Source organism: Tamandua tetradactyla, chromosome 1 (assembly GCF_023851605.1).
Source record: "Tamandua tetradactyla isolate mTamTet1 chromosome 1, mTamTet1.pri, whole genome shotgun sequence".
NCBI lineage: Eukaryota > Metazoa > Chordata > Mammalia > Pilosa > Myrmecophagidae > Tamandua > Tamandua tetradactyla.
Window position 1 is genome coordinate 58,904,474 of NC_135327.1, and position 23,407 is coordinate 58,927,880.

Below are 23,407 nucleotides of genomic sequence, written 5' to 3' on the forward strand. Positions count from 1 at the left end.
CAAGTGATTTGAAAACGTCTTGAGCAACAACAATGCAAAGTGTGATTTATTCAAATGTGTGCTGCCTGGAAGAAATAGAAATTCATACGTATCTATATAAACTCTTTGGACCACATCATATGTGTGACACCCCATTCTCTCCAGAAAATAAGGAAACCTGGCATGGAAACTGCTACCCAAGCTGAGGTAGGTTCCCTGGATGTGGGTGTGCAGGTGCACGTGTGAGCAGGCAAACCTGTGGCAGAATCAGAGAATGTTGAGCTACAAAGATCATGGAGCATCTTGATGACAGTGAGTCAACAAGTTTTGACAGATGGCTCACTGAGTTTTTAAACATTTGTCAAGCTCCTATCATGGATCAGGCAGTGCGCTTGGTGCTAGTTCTATGACAGTAGTAAAATATGGTCCCTCCCTGAGGTGCCAATTGTATAATAGGGGACAGACATATGGGAAAAGTGAGTCCAGTATAGCATATGATGGCAGAAGATGTATGAGGCAGTCCAAGGTGACTCCTTTAGCCTAAGAACTTGGGGTAGGCTTCACAGAAGAGGTGATGAGAAGGATAGGAGGGCAGGAGTTTGAGGTTGACCAGGCATCCCATCAAGGTAGATTCTGTATCTCAGTATGCCAATGGGGAGTCATTAGTGAGTCCTAACAAAATGGAGGTATGGTTATGAGTGTCAACCTCTGAAGTCAGATATCCCAGGCTCAAGTCCTGGCTCCTCCACTTACTACTCCTGTGATCTTTGGATTCTCACTAAGTTAGCTTCAATGTTATCTGTAAATAAGGTAATAATAGCACCTACCTCAGATGGTAGTTATGAGGTTGGTGCTTAGAAGTTTGCTTGACATCTGCTAAGTGCTCAGTAATATTAGATGGTGGCAGCAAAGGTGGTGATGGTGGTAATGGTGGCAGCAGTGGTGGTGGTGGAGATTATGTGATAGTGGTGGTTGTGGTGGTGGTTTGGGTGGCGATGGTCATAGTTGTAGTGATGGTAGTAGTGATGATGGCAGTGGTGGTGGTAGTGATGGTGTTGGTGTTGATATTGGTCATGGCAGTGATGGTGGTGATAGTCTTGTTGTGATGGTAATGGTGATGGTGTTGGGGTCTAATGGTTATGGTGGTGATGGTCTTGGTTATTATGGTATTGCTGCTACTGTTGGTAGTGGTTGTGATGGTGGTGATCATGGTGATAGTGTTGGTAGTGATGGTGATACTGGTAGTAATGATAGTGGTATTGGAGAGGATGGTGATGGTTTTGGTGGTTATGATGGTGGTAGTGGTGGCAGCAGTGGAGGTGGTGGTGGTGGGAGTGGCAGTTAGTGTTGTGGGTGGTAGTAGTGGTGGTCGTGGGAATGATGGTGAAAAGTGGTGATGGTGGTGTTGGTGATGGTGTCAGTTGTCATACTGATGATGGTGGTGGTTGTGGTTATGGCGGTGGTGATGGCAGTGGCAGTTGTGGTGGTGATGGCAGTGGTTGCAGTGTGGTGATAATGGTGGCGGTGGCAATAGTATTGGTAACGGTGGCAGCAGCAGAGGTGATGATACTATTGGTGGTTATGATAGTGATGGTGGTAGTCATGGGAATGGGAGTGGTGGTAGAAGTAGTGATGGTGGAATTGGTGATGGTAGTGATGATGGTGGAGCTTGTGGTGATGATGGCAGTGGAGATAGTAGTGGTGGTGGTGGTGGTGCTGCTGCTGGTTGTTTTGGTGAGGATAGTGGGGGTGATGGTAGTGATGGTGGCAGTGGTGATGGTGGTGGTCATGGTGGTTGTGGTGGTAGTGGGAGTGGTGTTGGAAATGGTGATAATAATGTTGGTGTTGGTGGTTATTGTAGTGATGGTGGTGATGGTGGTGGTTGTGAGAGTGGTATTGGTAGGGCAGTGGTAGTGTTGGTGGCAGTTATGATGGTGATGGTCATGATTGTTGTGGTGGTGGTCTTGGTTATTATAGTGGTGCTAGTGGTGGTGATGCAACTGGTGGTAGTGGTTGTCACGGTGGTGTTGGTGTTGGTGGTGGTAGTGGTGTGATGGTGGTAGGAGTAGTGTTGGTAGTGTTGGCAGAGGGAATGGTGGTGGAAGTAGTGATAGGTGTTGTGATGATGATGATGGTGGCAGCAGTAGTGGTGAAGGAGGTTGTGGTTGTGGTTGTGGTGACAGTGGGGTAGTGATGGTGATGGTCATAGAGATGTGGGTAGCAGCTGCAGTAGCCTCAGTGGTGGCATCATTGATATGGTGATTGTTCTATAGTGTTGCCTCTGCCTCCTTTATGATGATGAGAGATTTGTAGAATCTCTGAAAAAGTGGACCGCATACACTAGAAGAGGGCTATGGGGAAAACTATGCTATGGCCGATAATTAACAGGAAAACATCAACAGTACCGCAGCACTAACAGGGACAACTAATTAGGGGGGTGGAGAGGTGATAAGAGGTAGTTTTGATTTGATATTTGGTGAGGCTGTGTTTGTTGGTTCTTTATCTCAATGGACCAATGAAAATTGTCTAAACTTGAGAGCGTTGCACAACCAAATGAAGCGTTATACAACCAAATGAAGATGCTGTAAGACATGGTTTGTTTACTTTGGGCATTATCCATGATGCCAATAGATGGAGGGAGCCAAAGGGAACAATGACTGAGAAGCAGAATGGCGAGCTATGATAGATTTATATGATGGAATATGGTGCGGCTACAAAAAGGAAGGACGTCCAGAGGCGTGCAATGAACTGAATAAACCTTGGGACAATGTGTTGTGCCAAATAAACCAGAAAGAAAAGAACAAATATGCTAAGGTCTCTCTCAGGGAAAGCTTATAAAAAAAGTTGGAGCCTAAATTGTAAGCCCTTATAGCAGTCATACTTAGTTTAAAGTTGTAAATATATTTCTAGATTCTGAGACACTGAGCTATATGTGTATCAGCAGGTATTTCCCTGGAACTCTGAATAACTCTGTGACACCTAAGACCCAGAAATGGAGTACTACAGCCCTGAAAGTTAGCATTGCTATATACAATAATAGTTCAAGTTAACAGAAAAGAGATCAGACCTCAATTAGAGATAAAAATGAAGCTGATCTGGCTGGGTCTAAGGTAAATTGGAATACAGGGTAAAAGATGATAGTGTATGTACTCTAGACCTTCATGTACTTTATACGAGACCAAAGGCAGAGAGGTTTTTATATGCAGAACCTAAATTTTTGGTAATTCATCATCTAAATCTGTATAGCTGTTGGTATAGCTCATGTAAGCAACCCAGAACAGGAACAAGGCCTTGTAATTCTGTGTAGCTTAATACCAAACTACATCTCGGACTATGGTGGCTGATCATTAAAAAGTATTGGTAGTGTCCATTGAGGGTGAAAGCACACACACATATATATATGGACCTATTAAACTCTCTAATCTGGGAAACCCTGGATACCCTCCCAACCATTGGGAGCTCTCAAGAAAATAGGGCAAGCCCTGGATTTTGAGGCTTGCCCTTACAAAACTTATGTCTATAGGGGAGAAGCTCTGACTATCCATAATGAGGCCTAAGAGTTGCTTCCAGGAAACCTCTTTTGTTGCTCAGATGTGGCCTCTCTCTCACTAGACTCAACTCTGCAAGGAAAATCATTGCCCTCCTGCCTACGTGGGACATGACATTCAGGGGTGGAGGTCTCCATGACATGGGGTGTGAGTCCCAGCAATGAGCCTGGTTTTGGTACTGTGTGAACGACAATGCCTTCCTGACCAAAAGAGGGAAAATAAGTGTAATAAAATAAGGCATCAGTGGTCAAGAGACAGCAAATAGTCAAGAGGCTGTCCTGGAGATTGCTCTTATGCCAGCTTCAGTGGGATAGTACTGATTGTCATATTTGCTAAACCCCAACCCACATCACTCCTGCTGACTCTTAAGAACATCTGGGGCTCGAACTGAAACTCTATAAAGGTTTCCTATACTAGGTTTGCTTTCCCAGACCTATGATTCCTGGAGAGTTCCTAGATCATATAAATCCTGAAACCCAGAGGGACCAGCCTCTTCAGGATTATCGATTGATTACATCCCTCTATCCTTTAGTGTTCACACCCCTTCTCAACATGAAAAAGTCAGAACAGGCATTGCCTAAAGATCCTTATAAATTGGGAGAAGGACTAAAGGAGAAGGAGTTATGACAGAGAAAATAGAATTTGACAAATGAGTGTGGCTGCTGAATCACTATATTAATGTTGCTTTAGCCTCCAGTGTTTTGGAGCAGCTAGAAGGAAAAATCTGAGATGGTGGAATGGTGGCCCACGACAAACCCTGGGATCTGTTCTGCAACTTCTTGTTGAAGTGTGCTTTGAAAATTATTGCTTTTTCTTTCTTTGCCTCATATATATGTTATATTTTATAGTGAAGAATGTTTTTTAAAAAGTGCACCGCAAAGATGAAACAGGCTCAGATTCTGTGGTGTGGAGTCGGAATGTTGTTGGGTGGATAGTAGTAGAGCAGCGGGAGCAGCGGGAGGAGCTGAGGACATCCTTTCGGAGAAAGCCAGCCTTCACCCAGTCCTCAAAGGGGAAGATGGCTTTCCCAGCCTGGAGAAGCGGGAGCGGCACAGATGTAGGGTTGGGGTAAACCCAGAGCACAGGAGGTGAGATGGATGTGGCAGCATGGTCTTGGGCGGCCCTGATCAGGGACTGCCTCCTACCCGGGTGGAGTTTGGATCAGCTGTGAGGTAAGGGTTGGTGCTTCTGGCATGTTCTCCGTGGTGTGCTGAGCTCCCTCCTGTGGATCCCTCCCCTGTGATCATTCCTGCCCTTACTGTCTCAGCATAGACCCCAGCGAGCCCTGCGATGCGATATTTCCATCTTACAAATGGAAGTGCCAAGACTCAGCAAGGGTCACGCGGTGCCCATTCCAGGGACGGGACAGCACATTCTCTGGGCATCACCCCAAGACACCTCCCATCGCTGGGAGGTCTCCTGGCATGCTGTGGCCTAGCAGCGCCCCTGTGCGGTTCAGACCTGCTGGTTTCCATTTCTGGAGTGAAGCCGGCTTTCCCTGCTGCTCAGCCCCTCTCCCGCCTCCACTGTCGCACCCGGGACTGAGGGAAGAGCACAGGGCGAATGTGAGCCGGCCAAGCATGGGGGGAAGGGGGGCTGCGTCAGGTCTGCGGTTGCCACGGTGACGGATTTGGAAGGGACCACCGGGTGACATGGTTTGCAAGCTGTGCTCTGCAGTTACTGAAGACTTTGTGACTCCATCTAAGATTGAGGAGGTTTAGAACTTGAGGAAGCTCTGGGGGTGCAGCCTTCGCTGCAGCGTGCTGCTGACCACTGCTGCCTTGGGAGATGCGCGCTTGGGGCCCCGGTCCCTGGCGCTTCTCCTGGGTCCTTCTTCCTGGAGTGGTTGGCAGCGGCGGGGCGCTCCACCTGCGCTGTGGTCTTCCTCCTCTCCTCTCCCCACCTCTCGGTTCAAGTGGGAAGTCTTCCAGCACCACGACCACAATGTGAGACTGCCCCCACAGCCCCACTCGCCCCCACACGCCCCGCTTCCCCAGCATCCCCCACATCCCTGCTCCCCCCGCACCGCCGGTCCTCCCGCCCGCCCCACACCCCCGCTCCCCTGGAACGCCCTGTATCCCCGCACCCCACATACCCCCGCTCCCCCCGTAGGCCCCGTATCCCTGCACCCCACACACTTCCACACACCCGCACGCCCGTCCCCCTGGGCCGAAACCTTAGGTTCTCCTGCGCCCTCACCCAGCCCTTTGGCTTCTCCGGCGTGAAGGTGGAGACCCTGGTCCCTCGCGCCTGGAACCCGTGAAGCCCCCGGGAGTCTGAGGCTGCGCTGACCCTATGCAGCAACTCAGAGCCCTTGGATGCTCCTGCCCGGCATGGGGGGAAGTTGCCCTTCGGCCTCTCCTCTCAGACATGGGATGAAGCCTCGGGCACTGATAGCCTTTTGCCATGGACCCACCACTTGAGTTGTGACTTAACCTTGGGTCTTTAATGTGGTCTGTCGAGTGTGAACTGGGCGACCAGAAAAAACAGCCCGGTGGAGCTCAGAACCCAGAAGGCGCCCAGGCCGCTGGGACGTCAGCCTCGGATGCAAGGCTGCTTGGTCCAGGTCTGTGGCCCTGCCCGGTCCCTCCCGTGCTGGTTTAGGATGGCCCGCTGGTCCCGGGTCTGGGCCGGTCAGCACAGAGGAGCGTGGCTGAGGCGTGTCCGTGCAGCCCTGGTAACCCACACAGAGTCAGCTCAACCACCCCCTCATTCTCCCCCCCACCCTGTCTGTAAGGAGTCACTCGACCACTGGATCCTGGAGACTTTCTTAATTGTACTTTGATTTCACTTGATCTGAAAAAAACTTGAGAAAAATAGTTCTGAAGCTTTAATTGGGGTGCAGTTTTGCTTTCTTTAAGATTTAAAAGTAGACCACGTTAGCTTTCTGTGGCTGCCCTAACAAGTGCCACACACCAGGCGGCCTAAATCAGCAGAAAGGGGTCCTTTCGATTCCGAGGGCCGCGTCTGACGTCACAGTGTGGGTGTAGACCCCACCCCACCCCACCCCACCCCCTCCCCCACCCCCACACCCTGCAGGCTCTGGGAGAATCTGCCTCTTGCCTCTTCCAGCTTCTGGGAGCTGCAGCACCCGAGCCTCTTGTCCATCTTCACATGACCTCTCCTCTGTCTGCCTGTCTGTTCTCTGTGTGTCTCTTGAGAACACTTGCTGGACTTAGGTGTGTCCAGGGGACAACCAAGCCTGGCGTCTTCATCTGGAAGTCCCCACCTTCCTCCTCCTTCAGAGACCCCTTTCCCAGATAAGGTGACGTTCTCGGGCTGCGGGGATTAGATGTGGACATATCTTTTGGGGGCATCGTTCAACCCACGACATAAAGCTGGGGATAGAACCATAGAATGAAGGTTTTACCGAAGTTTTAAAGCTTTTTATTTTGATAAAATTCTAGATTCCCAGGGAAGTTGCAGAAGTGGTGGAAGAGGTCCCATCACTTGGTCTCCCCCATGGCCCCTCCTTGTGTAACGTTAGCACAGTATCCAGCCCAGAACTGGTTGTCAGTACAAGCCACAGCTCTCAGGTGTGATCTTTTGGACAGCTCAATCTCAAGCCACAGAGATGGAGCTTAAATCCCTGACATTACGCAGGTCTTACTTGTCCCGCACCTCGAGATTTTGTTTTCCCATCTAGGAAAAGGGGACAATGAGAATACCTGACAGGGTGGTGTGGGAATAAAATGCAATTGAGTGATGCAGCCCTGAGCCCTGGGCCTACCTGAGCCCTGTATTCCTTTAACAAATAACAGGGGGACTTGGAAACTTAATGAGTTTCAAAATCTGCTCCTTGGATTGGGCCTGGAGATGAGATACAGGATGCGAGGACTCTCTTGAGCGAGTACTTTGGCAATGGGGACCCTGGACTGTGGGGTCCTCGGAGAGCTCTGTCCTCTCAGTACTAATGGGGGAACCCCAGCATGGAGGGTTTAATTGAGAGTCAGCCATGCCAGGTAGTCCGTACCTCTCTCCATAAACACCACACGGCACAGAACAGTTCGAGTCCTGCATTCTGTAGTTACCGGAGTGAATGTGACATTTGAATCTGTGTAGGAAAATCCGGAAGGTCATTGAGTCAATTCACAACTTCCCTGATTCAGGAGGCAGCAGGAGGGGGCGGTGGTGGCACTTTCAGTTGGTTTTTAAATAACCTCCCCCCCACCCTACCCCCGCCCCACTATTTACAGTTTACCTCATTTTTTTATAGCCTAAAATGATGGAGGAGAGCCTAAAAGAGATGTCTTTTTAAAAAAGAAAGACATGGAATGCCTCATATAAAACACTGCTTTGATTAAGAATTCTTTTAAAGAGTAATAGATAAATTGCCAGGACATTCTTTCCTGTTCTTGCTGTTTAACCAACTCTTCTCAACGCCCCTGTGCTTGAACATTCTTTGTTTAAATTTCCATTGCAAGTTTTACAAGTGAAATGTCAACTTTAGGAATATGAAAGGAAAAGAAAAATCACTGCTGGGAGGAGGACAAATCATTCAAAGAAAAGCAGACTGTAATTTGCCTTTGTTTTAAGCAGATAGTTATGCAGATAAGGATTGGGTAGATAATTTTGCTGCAGATTTTTTTTTTTTATTACTCAGACTAATTTGATATTGTCCTGGAAAGCCGTCCCTTTGAATATTCAACAAAAGCAGCCTGCACAGGGAAAAGTGGTATTAAGAATATTATTTTTGCATAATTTATGCTTGGTGACAGCGATGCCTGCTTCACTTCATCACGTTTGCTGGGAGACTGCTCAATACTTCAAATCTCATTAAGCTATTTATTCATTGTAATGAGTGATTTTAATGTACTGCATTAAGGTCACACCACACTGATCAGTTAGAAAATCCATCTTACTGTACACATTTTAATGTTTACAGCTGAATTAATACCTTTATTACTTCCTCAGTGGTTGAACGGACACTGTTGGCAGATGCATCGCATTTGTCTCGGTTTCTCCTCCAGTTCTGAACCCTTTCCTGATAGAGCTGTGATCATCTCTCCTCTTCGGTATCCATGGCAGGTACATGCTCTGATTTGTGTAAAGTTGTGCAGTTCAGGGAGCCACTCATCCATGGACTGCTCCTTGTCACCTCCCAGAAATAACTGCTATTCTGCAAAGCCCTGTTTTCTCCTCCCACCCACCTGTCCCCCTCCCCACGTCCTTCAAGATGTTGTTGGCAAAAGGCAGCGACAGGAAGATAACTTCTTTTGGGAGGCTGGAAGGCAGATCTAATAAAAAGCTGTCATTCACAAATCCAGATCCACTTCCCCACAGTATGCATTTTAAAGACCATATGAACTGTGAAAGGGCTCAGTCTGGGCAGTCGGCGTGGTTGTGACAACTTGGAGATCTTTAACAGCATCAAAAAGGAGGTGTGGGCCCATCTCAGCCTTGGCAGATGAAAGATTTTTGGTTATGTGAAGAGATATCGGCATCTGTGCTGGGTTTTATCTGCATTATTTCTTCCCATGCCTGCTTAGGAAGTCATCAGAAATATTCACCCTGAGCAAGGAGGGAAGTGGGCACATTTATGTGTAATGAAAACACTGGATTATCATCCTTGATAATCTAGCAAATATTTGAAAACCGTACTCTGTACAGGGGGACAGAGGCACTGCCTGGATGGCACTCAGAGTGTTACTTAGCAAGGGGAAGGTGAGACCTTAGGAAGGAGCCTGTTGGACTTGGAGAGGAAGGGGGAAAGGAGGCAAGTACCTTTGAAGGACAGTGATCTTGGGTAGAGTTTGGGAGTCCTGAGCCCTCCCTGATTTGCCTTTCCAAGATGCAACAGTGCATTCTGCACTGAGAGGTCATGAAGCCTGTGGTGATTGATGCCAGATATAAGTTCCTGCTTATTTTTATAGATGATATCACCAGGGTCCAATCAACAACTTGAGTTTTGAAATTTAAGAGAGAAAAATTGGGGACGAATCAAATGCAGAAAATTGTAGACAATTACTTTGGGCTTGTTTTAGCTGTGCGGAAACAATTAGTCCATCACATGGAATCCAGCAGTTTAAGATAAACAAAAACATCCACTTAGGGAAAAGATCTTAGTTTAGAAGAGAAGAGATAAAATAAGGAAAGAGCGGGTTCACCTCCCCCTCGCCTTGCCCTGAGAGAGGATGGCTTGAAGCATGAGAAAAGAAAGGCACAAATTACCAAGGATTATGGCTGCAGAATCAGTGGAGCCTCAGTATCAGAAAAGCCCCCACTTTGAAAATTTGAGTCAACCATCCCCCCACCCAGAGGAATGTGGGTGATTTACACTTCTTTTTATCTTAACAGAATTGAATAGCAGTGAAAAACCTTAATCAGGTAATGTCTCTCAGAGAACTCTTTTAGAAGATCATTACTATAAGCAGAAACATCTAATAGAATGGATATCTGATACCTATGGCAAAATCTTTCATTTAATTGGATATGTAAATGTAACAGAAACAAAGGAAAGAGAAAAAGAGAAGAACTAAAAGCATATTTTACTTGATGACTATTAACTACCTAGATGCCTAATAGATTTTCAAAGAACACATTTAAAGAGTTTTTTCAGTAACTAAGTTAAGCAATCACTGGATGGAAAGTTCCTTAAGTGATAATGAGGATGCCTGATGGAATTTTCAAACTCAGTGTGGCTACCTTAGTATGTAAAGACACGGAATAGGGAAGTAGAAGTCATGTTTCATTGGGATTATAAGAAGAATGAGAGATTCACATGCTGAAAGGAAAAGCAAGTGAACAGAAATTCCTGGTATTTGAAAAAGGCCAGCCACTTGGAGAGTGGATTGCCCCATGATCAGGGTGTCAGTGGCATCTGCCATTCTTGCCCCACTTAGAGACAAAGGGAGTTGTCATCAAAGGAGGGGGCAATGGGTGTCATGGAGGGCCTTTCAGGCCAGGCTGGGGTTGCTAAAGATGTGGCATCTTAACCAAGCCTGATCAGGATGGGGAAGTGCCATGCTTCCCCCCATACGGTTCTGGCGTTCATTATGCGTGATCTGGGAGCTGGGAATCTGGGGTGACCTGAGACTATGTGGGCCCTGCAGTCTCTGAATGTCCATCGTGATATCTAGTACTTCTCATTTCATCTTCCATCTCTCTTAACATATTCTTTCCAATCTCTTTATCTGCCTGTATTGCATTCTAAGTAATTTCTTCTGACCTGTATTCCACTTCACCTATTCTTTCTTCAGCAGTATCTATAATGCCCTTTACCCCACCCATTGAGTTTTAAATTGCAGTTTCTTTATTTTTCATTTCTTGCTGTTGTATTTGGTTCATTTTCAAATCTTTTCATTATTTTTTTATAGTTTCCTGTTCTCTGCAGATAATTCAAAGCTCTAAAAATCTTTTTAAACATAAACATAGTTATTTCAGAATCAAAATCTGATGACTCTAAATTGTGATGTGTACACTTCTGTTTCTCTTTTCTATGCTTTCTATTTGTTCTAGTGCATAATGCCTGCTTCCCTGAGCATTTCTAGCTACTTATATTTAGTGGATATTGAGCTCTGAGTTATATTTAGTTATACTGAACTCTGAGCTTTCCATTTTCCATGGGTGATTGCTGGTAAGACTCTTTTGAAGTGTAGAATGAAGTTATGTGGCTCCCGAGAGGATTTTCATTGTTGTTGTTGTTGTTTTGCCAGGCATCACAGACATCACCAGTTTAGAAGCCCCTTAAACGAAATTCATAACTTGGGTATTTGTTTGAATCATCCAGAGGTCATAAATTTACATCCTGCACCTGAGCCACCTTTCTCTGCAGCCTCTTGGAGGTGGCAGGGGGAGGAGTTTACACCTTACCCACAGTGTGTACTTTGAAATCCCAGCTTTCTGGGATAGCATTTCACATGAGATTTCCCCATCTTAGAAGGCCCTATGCATTTTCTTCTTTCCCCACAACCAGCCCCTTCCCTTCTTCACAAGGGTGCAAAAACCAGCACTGAGACGGCTAGTTTGGCAAATTCCCACAGGGCAAAACCAGTGGAGCCAGTGTCTGAATTCCCACTTCCACTTAGGTTTTGGTCTAGTGAACTCTTCCTGTCTCACCAGCTCATCTTTGTCTTTACTGGGGAAACCCCAGCTATCAGGGGCAATGCTTGGCTGAATACCTGTCCTGCCATATTCCAAGGCATATTACTGGACTTTTCTACTCTCCCCGCTACCCCTCCTGGCCACTCCTCGGCTTCTGGCCACTCTGTGGCCACATTAGCCTTGGCCTCACCACATGCCGAGCTCTCAGCCTCAGGACTTCACAGTGCTGTTTCCACCCCTAAAATCATCTTATTCCTCCTCCTCACCTGCCTCACCCACCACCCACCCCCTCTTTAAAGCTTGGCCTAAATACTATTTCTTCAGAGACCCTCTCACTGCCCAGACCCCCACAGTGCCCCAGACTCTCTCTACTTGTCCTTCACTACATGTGTCATAACTGTAATCAAAACATCACGAGTGTGGGTATTTTGATGCCTGTCTCCTGAGCTGGACCTAAGCTTCGGGAGGACCTGGCCATTCCCGCACATAGTGGACACTCCAGCCATAAACTCAGCTTTGCTGTTGGCCAGGATGGCAGCTTGTCCTGACACCTGAACTCTCTGGGGAGAGGGGACTCACTTCCTGGAAAGGGGACCAAGTCCCCCCCACCTCCATTGCAGGCGAGGGTCTTGACCCACTAGGTGGTTCACCCAGAACCACAGTGCTTTCCCACGCCTGACTTCTGGAAGAATCCCGGGAAGACACCTCCAGGTTTTCTCCAAAAGGAAAAACCCAGGATCATGCCCGAGGATCTGTGGTGCCTTCTTTTGGCCATTAGATGTTAGATAACTGGATTCTACTCTTGGGGGCTGCCCTTTCCAGGTCGGCAGGCTGCTTACCCCCCAGTGGTCCTACCTGAGATTCTTTCAATTCCCATCAGCCCTTCCTGGTGAGGTCCCAGCAAATTCTGGGCCCAGACCCCGTGCTCAGTCCTCTAGGGGAACTGTGAAGGCTGTAGATGCCCATGCTCTTTGACAGGCAGACCGGACAGGATTTACCTGCTCCCACCTGTACTGGACAGGCTCGGATAGATTCTTTGACCTCTGAAACGCTTCATTTCCCCAGTGGGGCTGGAGCTGCCCACTGCCGGGATTTCTGTAGCCTGAAGCCGAGGGCCCGGTGTGGAATGGAGCACTCAGTAACTTGTAGTCGCTGCCGTGGAGCTGCCGTAGGTCCTGATGTGATGTGCCTTCAGGAAAGAGCACGAGATGTGGAACCCACGGGCACCTAAAGGCTGGGAGAGGGCACAGCTGGGCTCTCCAAGTGGAATGAGCTGTGGCTCTGCAGTGTCCCAAGGACAGACCCCGAGGCCCTACGTGTGGCCACACGCCTGCTCTCAGGCAGAGTCCTCCCTGCTCTCAGGTTAGGGGCTGTTCAAGTTTATGTTACAGGGTTGCATTCTTTTACAAATTTGCTCTTTTGTAAAAAAAAAAAAAAAGTATAATAAAATGCACACAGTGTGCCCATGGTGAGGAAGGAAAACCTTGCAGTTGAGAGGGATTGCAGTAAAAGGTACATGTCCTTCTCATCTCTGAGAACTCCCAGTGGAACCCCTGATAAAACATACACACCACCCCTTTTATTTGGGGCCAGGTACACAGATTAATCTTGGTACTTGGTTTCTACAACATTCTCACATGTGGGTCTTTACAGCCTCTCTTTTATAAATTTAACTGAATAACAACCCCCGTGAAATGACCACCTGGCATGAACGAGAGCACAAGAACATGTCCACCTCTGTGGGTGCTCCCCGTCCAATCCCTGCCCCCACCGCCCTCTGGCTCCACCCCATGTAACCACTCACTCGAATCATGCTGTGTTCCCTTTCTTTTCTTTTTTGTGTAGTTTCACCACATCTGCATGTTTAACAAAAAGCGTGTATTTTTTGGTTTCAGTTGCTTTGACTTTAATAAATGGGTATCATGGAGAATGTAATCTTTGGGCACTTACTGTTTTTCACTCAAAATTATCTTGGTGTGATTCCTAAAGCAGACGTTTTGACCCCATATAATACCCCAGTGTCTGAATTCCCCAGTGTATCGTTTGTGCGGTGTGTGGGCATCGGGGTTTGGTCTGCACCTTTGCAGTTAAGAACATTATTTTCAGGCAGTGCGACGGGTGGATCAGTGGCAGAGTTCTCACCTGCCATGCCGGAGACCTGGGTTCGATTCCCGGTGCCTGCCCATGCAAAAAATAAAATTAAAGAATACTATTTTCCAAGTTTCCATCAGCACCCAGGTGGGAGTGTCTCTTGGGCCTGGGATTTCTGCGCCCGGAGGAGGGGGTGCTCCACATGGCACCATTTTGCCACGTTCTTCTCCAGGATGGCTGTGATTCCACGGAGGGCTCAGGGAGGCTGGGGGCCCACGCTGCCTCCCAGGTGTTGCTGTCCTGCTTCTTAATTTGTGACCTTGAATGGGTGCGGGTTGATATTGTTACTTGACTTGTGTTTTCCTGATAGCAGATAAAGGTTTACTATCTCTTTATCTAATTTTTGACTATATATGTCACCTAAGAAATTCTCATGCCTTTTGCCCATTTTTCTATTTTGTCATCTAAAGCTGAGAGATTGTGATATTTATAATATGCCGCGCCTTGATTTGTTCACATAGCCCAAGCACACACACGCACTTTGAGCAATTTTATAGTCTGCTTTTTTCATTTAACAATATGTCCTGGGGCTGTCGCATGGAAACAAAATGTATCTAAAACATAAAGTTTAATTATCTATGTGAAAGCATAACAAACTGTATTTAAGTAATCCCTTACATTTGGACATGAACATTGTTTCAAAATTGCACAATTACAGACAGCTTTGAGATAAACAGCCTTGAAGTTAAATTTTTTCACTTTTGAATTTTTCTCCCTTTAGGAGCTATTTTAAGTAGTAGAATTCCTAAGTTAAATTGCAAACTCTTCTTAAAAGCTTTCTGATCCAAATGGCTAAACTGATCATGGTTTTTTTAGTGTTGCCGTTCCTTTGTTTTTGTTTACCGATAAAGAAATTGCTACAGGTTCGTCTCAAAGTCTGCGTAGGCCTGATTCCCGAGCACAGCCTGGGACTGAAATGGGTACATGGCCTACCGCAGGAGATGGAGGGAGGCGGGGCTTTGCCCTGCCTGAGCTCTCTCCCTCGGGCTGGCTCTTCCTTTTGGGTCACACAGGTGGCCTGTCCAGACGCTGTTTATCGCCTGACCCTGTCTTGTGTCCTACTGGACATGCCTGGCTCTTTGCACAGCTTGTAAATCATAGTTTTGCTTCCTTGGCTATGATCTGTGTCCCCATGAGAGGTGGACACACCTTTCTTATTTGCCAGAGTATTCCTCGTGCCTGGTTCCAGCGCCTGGCACACAGGAGCCACTGAGCAATGAATGACCTGGAATGGATATGGGGCTTGAAGTGGCACATGCCCAGGAGAGAATGGGAGGAAGGGCCAACGCGGTGCGAGCAGTGGTTACTGCCTGGGTCACTGCTTCTCACCTGACCCAGGGACATCTGGCAATGCCCAGGGATGTTTTTGGTTGTGGTGCTGGGGTGGGGGCACTGCTGGCATCTGGTGGGTGGAGGCAGGGACGCTGCTCACACCCTGCAGTACCCAGGATGCCCACACCCAGGACTCACTACCCAGCTCCAAGTGCCAGAAGCACCAAGGGTGGGAAACTTCTAGATTTTCTTCCTTTTTATTGTTTCAGCTTTCCAAGTTCTCTGAAATAACTCTGTAATTAAAAATCACTTATTATAGACATATTATTAAGTAATATGAACTGGGAAAAAGAAAGCAGCAGCTCTCTAGAGCATGCCAACTGCAGCACGCTGCTCCTGTCTCTAGTTTTTATCCTGTCTGGGTGGGGTGGGTTGTGCCAGCAGGAACGTTGTACTTGCCCCCAGGCCTCAGAACACTTGGAAGTGGAAAGAATGTTCTAGAATACATCCCCGAGCTGTGCCCATTCTGTGACCTGCCGAGTGAGTGAGCCCAGTAAAGCAGTGATTTATCCAAATAGGTTTGGGGAGGGAGAGGGGCTGAGCGGCTGCATGGCACCTGCACAGGAGAAAAGGTCGGTGCTGGTGCAGCAGCCTGCCGGGTCCAGGACAGGTGCCTGGTGGGACTTAGTTTCCAGGGTGACCGACAGGCCTCTCTCCCTCAGGGGCCCGGCCAGCCACCCCACCCGCTGCCACTCATCTGACTGTCCGGGAAAACCTTCTGTTTGGCAGAGGGGCATTGTGGCCAACTAAGTAGCTGCCCTTTGTTAGCAGGCAAAGAAATGCATTTAATATCTGTTCACTTCATTTCCCGTGGGAATGCTTCCTGGCCTTCGCGTCTTTGTGTTTGGTTACTGAGATCAGTTGATCCAACTTTCCTCTTCCCTCCCTTAGGGGAATGTAAACAGAATGATCCTTAGGTCAGAAAACAAGACGGGGGAGCATTTCGCCTTGGTGGCTTGTCTGGGCTGCTAGACGGGCAGGAACAGTGGGAGGACGTTGTCCCTGTCCAGTATGACGTCCTCCGGCGTGCCCTGGGCGTGCTGAGCGTCAGTGGGAATGAGGCCGCGGGGGCTGGCTCCTTCCTTCCTCTAGGCGTGCTTCCCTCTCCCTGCAGAAAGGTAGCAAGGGGCAAATGGGGGACACCCCTTGGTGACTCTGCTCCAAGCCGAAGCCCCTCTCTGCCCTGACAGCCAAACTGCCTCTTGAACTTTTTATGTGCTCTAGAGTCCACATTAGGCTTCAGTTGAGCGTGGCTTTGAGCATCATGATATGCTTTCAAGAAATGCCCAGAGAGCGTTGCCGAACACATGTACTGCAGGCGGTCAGCCGGCTCAGGCCGCACCTTCTGAATCCAGGGATGTGGAGTAAAAACGACTTTGCATTTCTGTTCTGGATGGCACAGCCGCCCAACGAAATGCGTGTCCACCCAGGACCTGTGACTGTCACCCTCTGTGGAAACAGAGTCTCTGCAGAGGTGATGAAGCTGAGATGAGGCCATATCAAGTTAGGGGGGACCCTAAACCCGGCCAGAGAGGGAGGCCGAGACACCAGAGGGGAGGGCGCAGGTGTGGACAGAGACGGGGACGAGACAGAGGGGCGAGCCACTGCCGGCCAGCACCCAGGGTTGTTGATCACCCCAAGAGCCAGGAATGAGGCTGGGTCAGATTCTCCCCTTCACCCTCCAGAAGGAACCAGTCCTGCCGCCACCTTGGACTTCTGCCCTCCAGACCGGTGAGAGAATAAAATCAGGCTGTGGTCGTAAGTGCCCAGGTTATGGCCCCTTTGTTAGGGCGCCCCAGGAGAGAAATGCAACTTCCAGTCCCTCTTTCTGTTGCTTTGCTGTGGAGTTTGGTCTCAAATCCAGACGTGTGTCCCACCCCACAGGCTGCAGGAGTTGGCCCCGGCGGGTTCTTCTCCTCCATTGAGCGACGTCGTGCTGTCAGGGTCCCACTCCCCGGGCCGTGGAGCTCAGCCTGCCCCTTGTGGCATCCCACCCTCCAGGACGGAACCTGCCAGGCCCTGACGTTGCTTTCCGGAGACCTGAGTGACTGGAATATTAAAATTAGCCTTTTTTTAATAACAAAAAGGATATAGTCCATTGAAGTAGGGCTGGATTTATCTTATGACAGTGCTTGCCATGACCTCTAGTATTTATTGAGCAGTTTTAAAAGTTCATTAAACTCCAGAGATTAAATATTGCCCTGAGCAGTGTCCCATAAAGGGGAAATATCAGCTTATTCCTTGGCAAAATGTTGTACTGTGTTGTTAATTTAACTCCCCTGAGTTCCCATCTCCTGATTCTGAAGACATTTTCCCATGCTGTTAAATTTGACATTTTCTAAGAACCTCGGACCGTTTCTCACAGCGTTCCCCAAGAACCCGAGATTGCACATTCATTTCACAGAGGTGGGGAGAAACCCTTGCCTCCCCCCGACGGTTCTCTAGAAATGTCAAATGCGTTAGTCCTCCTTCCCCCCCACCGTTTTACTGCATCGCCTTCCTTGATAATAACCAGTTGACCCTTAGGGAGGCTCTCGGCTGGGGAAGGCACTGGACAGGGCCCGAGATTACAGCCCTCGCTGGGGACGGTCCAGAGGGCAGAGGGGACGGTCCAGAGGGCAGAAAGCACGGATGCGGCACCACGCCTGCCACCTGCTGGGCCCAGCCTGTGATCATTGCCATTTATTTTCTTTTAATTTCTAGCAAGTCGGGCCCGCTGCCTCAACTGTAGGAATGTCCTTTTCATTCTCCTGTTTGACCTGAGGCCTGTGTTTGCTTTCTGCACAGCAACCTTTGTGTGGGGTCCTCGTGTGGGCCTGCCTGGGGCAGGGTGAGCTGGTCTTCCATCTGGCGAGGGGGGATCTGATGGGAACCCTGTGTTCCTGGAGAGAAAAGGGGGATGAGTGTTTGGTGCCAAGCGGCCATGGGGTGGGCAGGGAGGCTGCTTGCCTCGTCTGTTGAGGCAGAAAAGGACCTCTTGGAAAACGGATAATTGTGAATGAAAGCCCAGCCCAGAGGTCATTATCGGCATGTTCACGAGCCCGCAGACACTGGCTGAGTGACTGCTGCGAGCCGAGCCTTGTTCAGTGACAGAGCCCCAGTGCGTCATGAGCACTGCATGGACCCTGGAGGTGGACTTCCCAGCTGTGTCCCTGAACATGCCTCTTCACTGCTGCTGTATTGAGCTAATAAGAGGGTGCAGCTCGCAGGTTCTTGCGAGGACAAAACACAGTAACACCTGCAGAGAACTGTGCATTGTGCCAACCGTCAGTGCTCAGTAATGGTGAGATTCAGTGGCACCAGCAGCAAAGGACAGCGGTTAGTAAGTCCTTGCCACAGGCTGGTAGCTCCAAGCCACACTTGCCTGGTGTGAGCTAATGCAATCTTCACGTCAACCTCATGTATATACTTGTGTGTGCAGTTCTCCATGACGAGGGCCTACCGGGCACAGAGAGGCTAAGTAACTTGTCCAAGGTCACACAGCTCAGAAGCAGCAGACCCTGGATTCCAGCTGGAGACCTTGTAGCTATCCATTAGCTAGAGTGCAGCACCGGGAGCCCCAACTGCTGCCATCCCTACCCCCAAAACAGACGTGGGTCCCCCCCCCCCCCCCCGGGGAACTCACTTCTTCCTCTGTAAAATGGGTTAGTGCCACGTCTGGCAGAGCACACCCCCTCCGTGAGGGTTAGTGGTCCTCTCCCTCCTCCTCCTCATCATCATCGACCTCGTCGCCATCGAAATTGCTACATATATTATCATGCACCTACGCCTGTGCATATCCCGTGCACAGAATATTATGATGCGTGCATTATTGTGTAATTATTATGCACCTTGAACTGGGCTGTGTGTCTTGAGATGTGTGTGCAGAGGGAGCAGGACCTCTTCAAACCAGAGGACTCTGTAGGCATCTTGGTTTGAGTCTCACGTCCAGCAGCAGCTCTTGGGGAGCATCCTTTCTCCTTTCACCCTGCCCTGCCTTTGACCTTAGCCCTCTGCCCAGGTGTGTCCTCTCCCCCCACACCCTCCCCTTCATATGCCAAGCCTCAGTCCAAGTGTTCACTCCCTGGCAGGGGCTCCCGCACCCCGGCCACTCAGCAGCCCTCAGCCCCTTGTGCTGGCCAGCGAGGGGAGCAGCCAGTCCACGCTGGCTTCATTCCATCAGGGAGGATGTGTCCCCATCTTCCGTGGAAGGCTCGGCTTCCTTAAGCGCGATCACTTTTCCGCTTTTGTAGGCACGTGGAGGTACAGAAGTGACAATGTCCTCTCCTCCCGAGTGCTGCCGAGGGGAGGAGGAGGGTGGCAGGCAGCACGTGGGGCCACCCGGCCTCATGAGTCTGGCAAGGCATGCCCGTCGCCCCTCGTCCACGGCTGTTCAGCCGGGAACGCCCTGCCCACCACTGCTTCTAAAGGAACCAGACCCAGATTTTTTAATTTTCCAATTTCAGAAACAATGCAAATTAAACAAACAAAAAAACAACTCTGTACACCAAACCAAACTCACCTGCGATTTGGAAGCGGCCAGCTGCCCCTAGAGGTGAGTGTTCCCCACTCCTCCTCGGGCTTGTCCGTGCCCCAGAACTTGACCCATGGGAAAGGGGCTGGAGCCAGGAGACGCAGGGCTCCTCGTGGCAGCTCTGGGGCCGGGCCCCCCACCCTGGGAGAGCAGGCCGGGCCGGGGGGGTCCACCCTCAACTTCGCATCCTTCCCCCTCTCTAGCCCTGGAATCTCAAGGCTTTGTGCAAAGAGCCGGTGCTGGGGAGTCCATCACTGTGCGGCGGTTTCCCCATATTTCTTGATGATTTTATAACTTACATACCAGAATGACTGCATTACTATTATTTAGTTTAAAAAATGATAGATGTGTTAAAAGATGAGGAAAAAAATTAAGTTTTATTTAATTGATTAACAGCACAAGGACATTTGTGCTCCCAAGCATGCGTATAAATGTATTTATGGTTATTAACGTGTTAGTGATGTTCACACACATAGATTTTTAAAGGTCTGGCCGCCCCTGCTGTTGTGTTATTGTCTGGAAGCGCCATAAACCCTTGGGATGGAGCCCTTCCAATGACGGTGGGGATGAGCCCTCACGTGGAACAGGCTTCGTATTAATTTCAGGTGCTTGCTGTCTTGAAGCTCATCATGCAGCCGACAGTTTGGATTAGGGCTCGAGGGGAGACCCCCCGGGTCTGGGCCGCTGCCTGTGTCTGTATGTAAGGTTTTCTTGGCACAGCCAGCCCTTCGTGACGCAATTTCTGTGGCTGCTTTTGTGCTAAGGTGGCCGAATTGAGTAGTGGAGACCGAGACGGGCATAGGGTACAAACCTAAAGCATCTGCAGTCTGGGCGGAACACCATTGCCGCCCCTGCTCTTGGCATGACGCTTCCGGGACGTGCAGCCTGCCCCAGCGTCGGGGGCCCTGCAGGGGGTCCCCGTGCCGACCCCGCCTTGGGAGAGTCGGTGGGCAGGGAGCCCCGAGTCTGTGTCTATGAGCCCCCAGGTCAGCACGGTGGGGTGGGGGTGTGTGCTTAGGGAGACCCCTGCTCCAGAAAGCACTCAGGCTTATTCTGGAGACATCCCGACAGGGGCAGGGCCCCCTGGGAACCAAATTACTGCCTTGTTTGTTTGTTTGTTTTTTTCACATGGGCAGGCACTGGGAATTGAACCTGGGTCTCTGGCATGGCAGGTGAGAACTCTGCCCCTGAGCTACTGCCACGCTGCCCAAATTCCTGGTTTTGAGCCCAGAGTTCCCCCTACCTGTCATGTCAGCGTCCGCCCCCGCCTCTGCAGCCTCTCCAAGCTCTCGGCCTCAGATGTGGGTGAGGGGTGGAGGCCCCTGGGGAGTGGGACGAGCGTGGAAACAGTGGGTAGGGGCCTCAGTCAGTCTAGTGATGCTTCAGCCCTAACTGTGTAGAATGATTTAGATCAACATGAAATTTGATGTCAAGGAGACGAACACCAGAAAGTCTTTACAAATGAGGCTTTTCGGGGGAAGAGGGAGGAGGGCAGGGGGGCAGGCTAGGATGAGGAACTTGGGCAATAAGGTCTTTGCTTTCCCCCTCCCCATGGGGGAGGGTTCGCGGGGGAGGGGGCTCGCTGTGTGAAAGCCCAGTCCCCACCCCTTCTGCTCCGGCACTTTTCCACCCGTGTCATAAGCCTTCACTGAGCCTGTGTTTGTAAAAATACAGGCCTCTGAGGGGAGACGCGATCTGCTGGTATGCTTGAGGCTGGACGGCGCAGCCCTGGGGCTGCTTCCCCGGGGCTCCCAGCTCCCCACCAGGACTCCTGGGAAAACCCTGTCCTGTTCTCTGGAATGGCACCGTCGTCACATTGCATGGCTTAAGTTGTTAAAGCAGTAAATGTGAATGCTAAATTGCACTGCCGTTTTTTAAGCTTTTTTTAAACTTTTTTTATTATATAACGTAACATATATACAAAGCAAAGAAAGAAAAAAGCCAGTTTTCAAAGCACTCTTCAATAAGTAGTTACAGGACAGATCCCAGTTTGCCATGGGCTACCATATGATCCTCTCAGATTTTTCCTTCTAGTTTCCCCAGAATATATGGTGTTAGAAGGAATAAATTTTTTTTTATCATCACAATTGACTTTTTTTCTTTTTTTTTTTAAAATAACACATATATATATACAAAAAAGCAATAAATTTCAAAGCACAGCACAATTAGTTGTAGAATATATTTCAGAGTTTGACATGGATTACAGTTCCACAATTTTAGGTTTTTACTTCTAGCTGTGCTAAGATACTGGAGACTAAAAGAAATATCAATATAATGATTCAGCACTCATATCCGTTTGTTAAACCCTATGTTCTCTGTATAACTCCACCATCACCTTTGATCTTTCCATCCCTTTCTTTGAGGGTATTTGGGCTGTGGTCATTCTGACTTTTTCACATTGGAAAGGGCTGTCACTAATATGGGGTAGGGAGATGGAACTGTCTCACGTTCTGAAGTGGCTGGGCCCTCTGGGTTTTAGGACTTATCTGGTCCAGGAACCCGTCTGGAGGCTGTAGGTTTCTGGAAAGTTACTCTAGTGCATTGAACCTTTGTGGAATCTTATATATTGCCCTACGTGTTCTCTAGGATTGCCCTACGTGTTCTCTAGGATTGGCTGGAATGGCTTGTGCACCGCTGTTTTTGATGGAAAAATAAATAATTCTCACTGGTGCAGGGCCCTAGCAGAGCTCTTGGGGGCCCCTGGAGCCTGTGAACAAAGGAGCTGCTTAGCTGGGTGGGAGTTTAACAACCCCTTGGCCGAAGTGTCACCGGCCGTGCTTGGCTGGATTTTTAGTGCCAAGGCCACAGGACTGAGTCCTGGCCTCACCTGTGCAGCGAGTCGACCAGGAGCCCAGGGTGCCTGCCAGGCAGCGAGGCGGGCGGGCAGTGACCAGGGGCTGGCAGAGGCACAGGGCACCTGCCGGGCGGCATTTCTGCTCTGGCCCATGGAGGGGCAGGAGCTCGCAGGGGTTCTGTTTTCCGCTGGCTTCACTCGCTGTTTACATTTGCTGAAACATGTCCTCACATTAGAATTGAATAAGCATTCAGGGAGATCAGTCTCGGTTATTTATCTTAGAATTGATAACGCACTCAAAAGGTTTTCAGCCTTAAATATTTACAGAGGTCTGACTTTGCATTATGATAGGATCACATTTTAGGTTTTTGCAACTTACGTGCAAAGAGGCGATATTCCTAAGAGTATGATTCGCAGAATAGGACCCCTAGCGTGCTTTGGGTGCTTGCCACCTGTGAGGGGGCAGGTGACTCGCTGCCCTCTCGACAGCCCCCTCCCCTCTGGAGCCCCTGCTGCTGTTGTAGTTCTGTTGTCACCTGCTGCAAGGGCCACCGAGACTGAGGAAGATGGCGGGTTGGACGTGCCATCCAGTAACGTCCAGCCACTCCATGGCAGAGCAGTTAGAGGGGCTGGTGGACGGCCCTTTTCCTAACCCTCCCCAGCACTGAAGTGCAACCCAGGCCAGGAGACCCAGCAAGCAAGAGGACAGTGGCCCAGGGGACCCAGTGGGTGAGGGAACGGCCCAGGCCAAAGGGCTCCAGCGGGCAAAAGGAAAGGCCAGGGACCATAAGATCTTCTAAGTTATGCAGTTTAAACTGAAACATTGTGTGGGACTTTGGGAAAGTTGCTTTTGCAACTTTTCTCTTCTGCCTCCGCCTGCTCCTTTTTCCCTTTCTCCTTTTTTCCTGAGTGGAACATAGCAATGATGGCTAGAGTTTCAGCAGCCACTTTGAACTATGAATTGTCCTTGAAGATAGAAGCCACGCATGCATGGAGCAGAAACATCAAAGGAGACAAGTCTCTTCCATCCCCCAGCCGCTATAACCC

General features: G+C 49.3%; 1 protein-coding gene and 1 long non-coding RNA gene across 3 annotated transcripts in view; both read left to right on the plus strand.

Moving 5' to 3' along the window:
• Positions 1–23,407, plus strand: part of CDH4 (cadherin 4) — a 646,269-nt gene that overhangs the window by 108,923 nt on the left and 513,939 nt on the right. The window lies entirely within an intron of this gene.
• LOC143647202 (uncharacterized) overlaps positions 6,553–23,407 on the plus strand; it is a 97,322-nt gene continuing 80,467 nt past the window's right edge. The window contains exons 1-3 of one of the 2 annotated variants that reach the window (XR_013157916.1): positions 6,553–6,792; positions 8,442–8,555; positions 9,825–10,790. This is a non-coding gene — a long non-coding RNA (uncharacterized LOC143647202). Of the gene's footprint in view, positions 6,793–8,441; positions 8,556–9,824; positions 10,791–23,407 lie in introns of those variants that run through there. The other variant, XR_013157919.1, reaches the window with a different exon arrangement.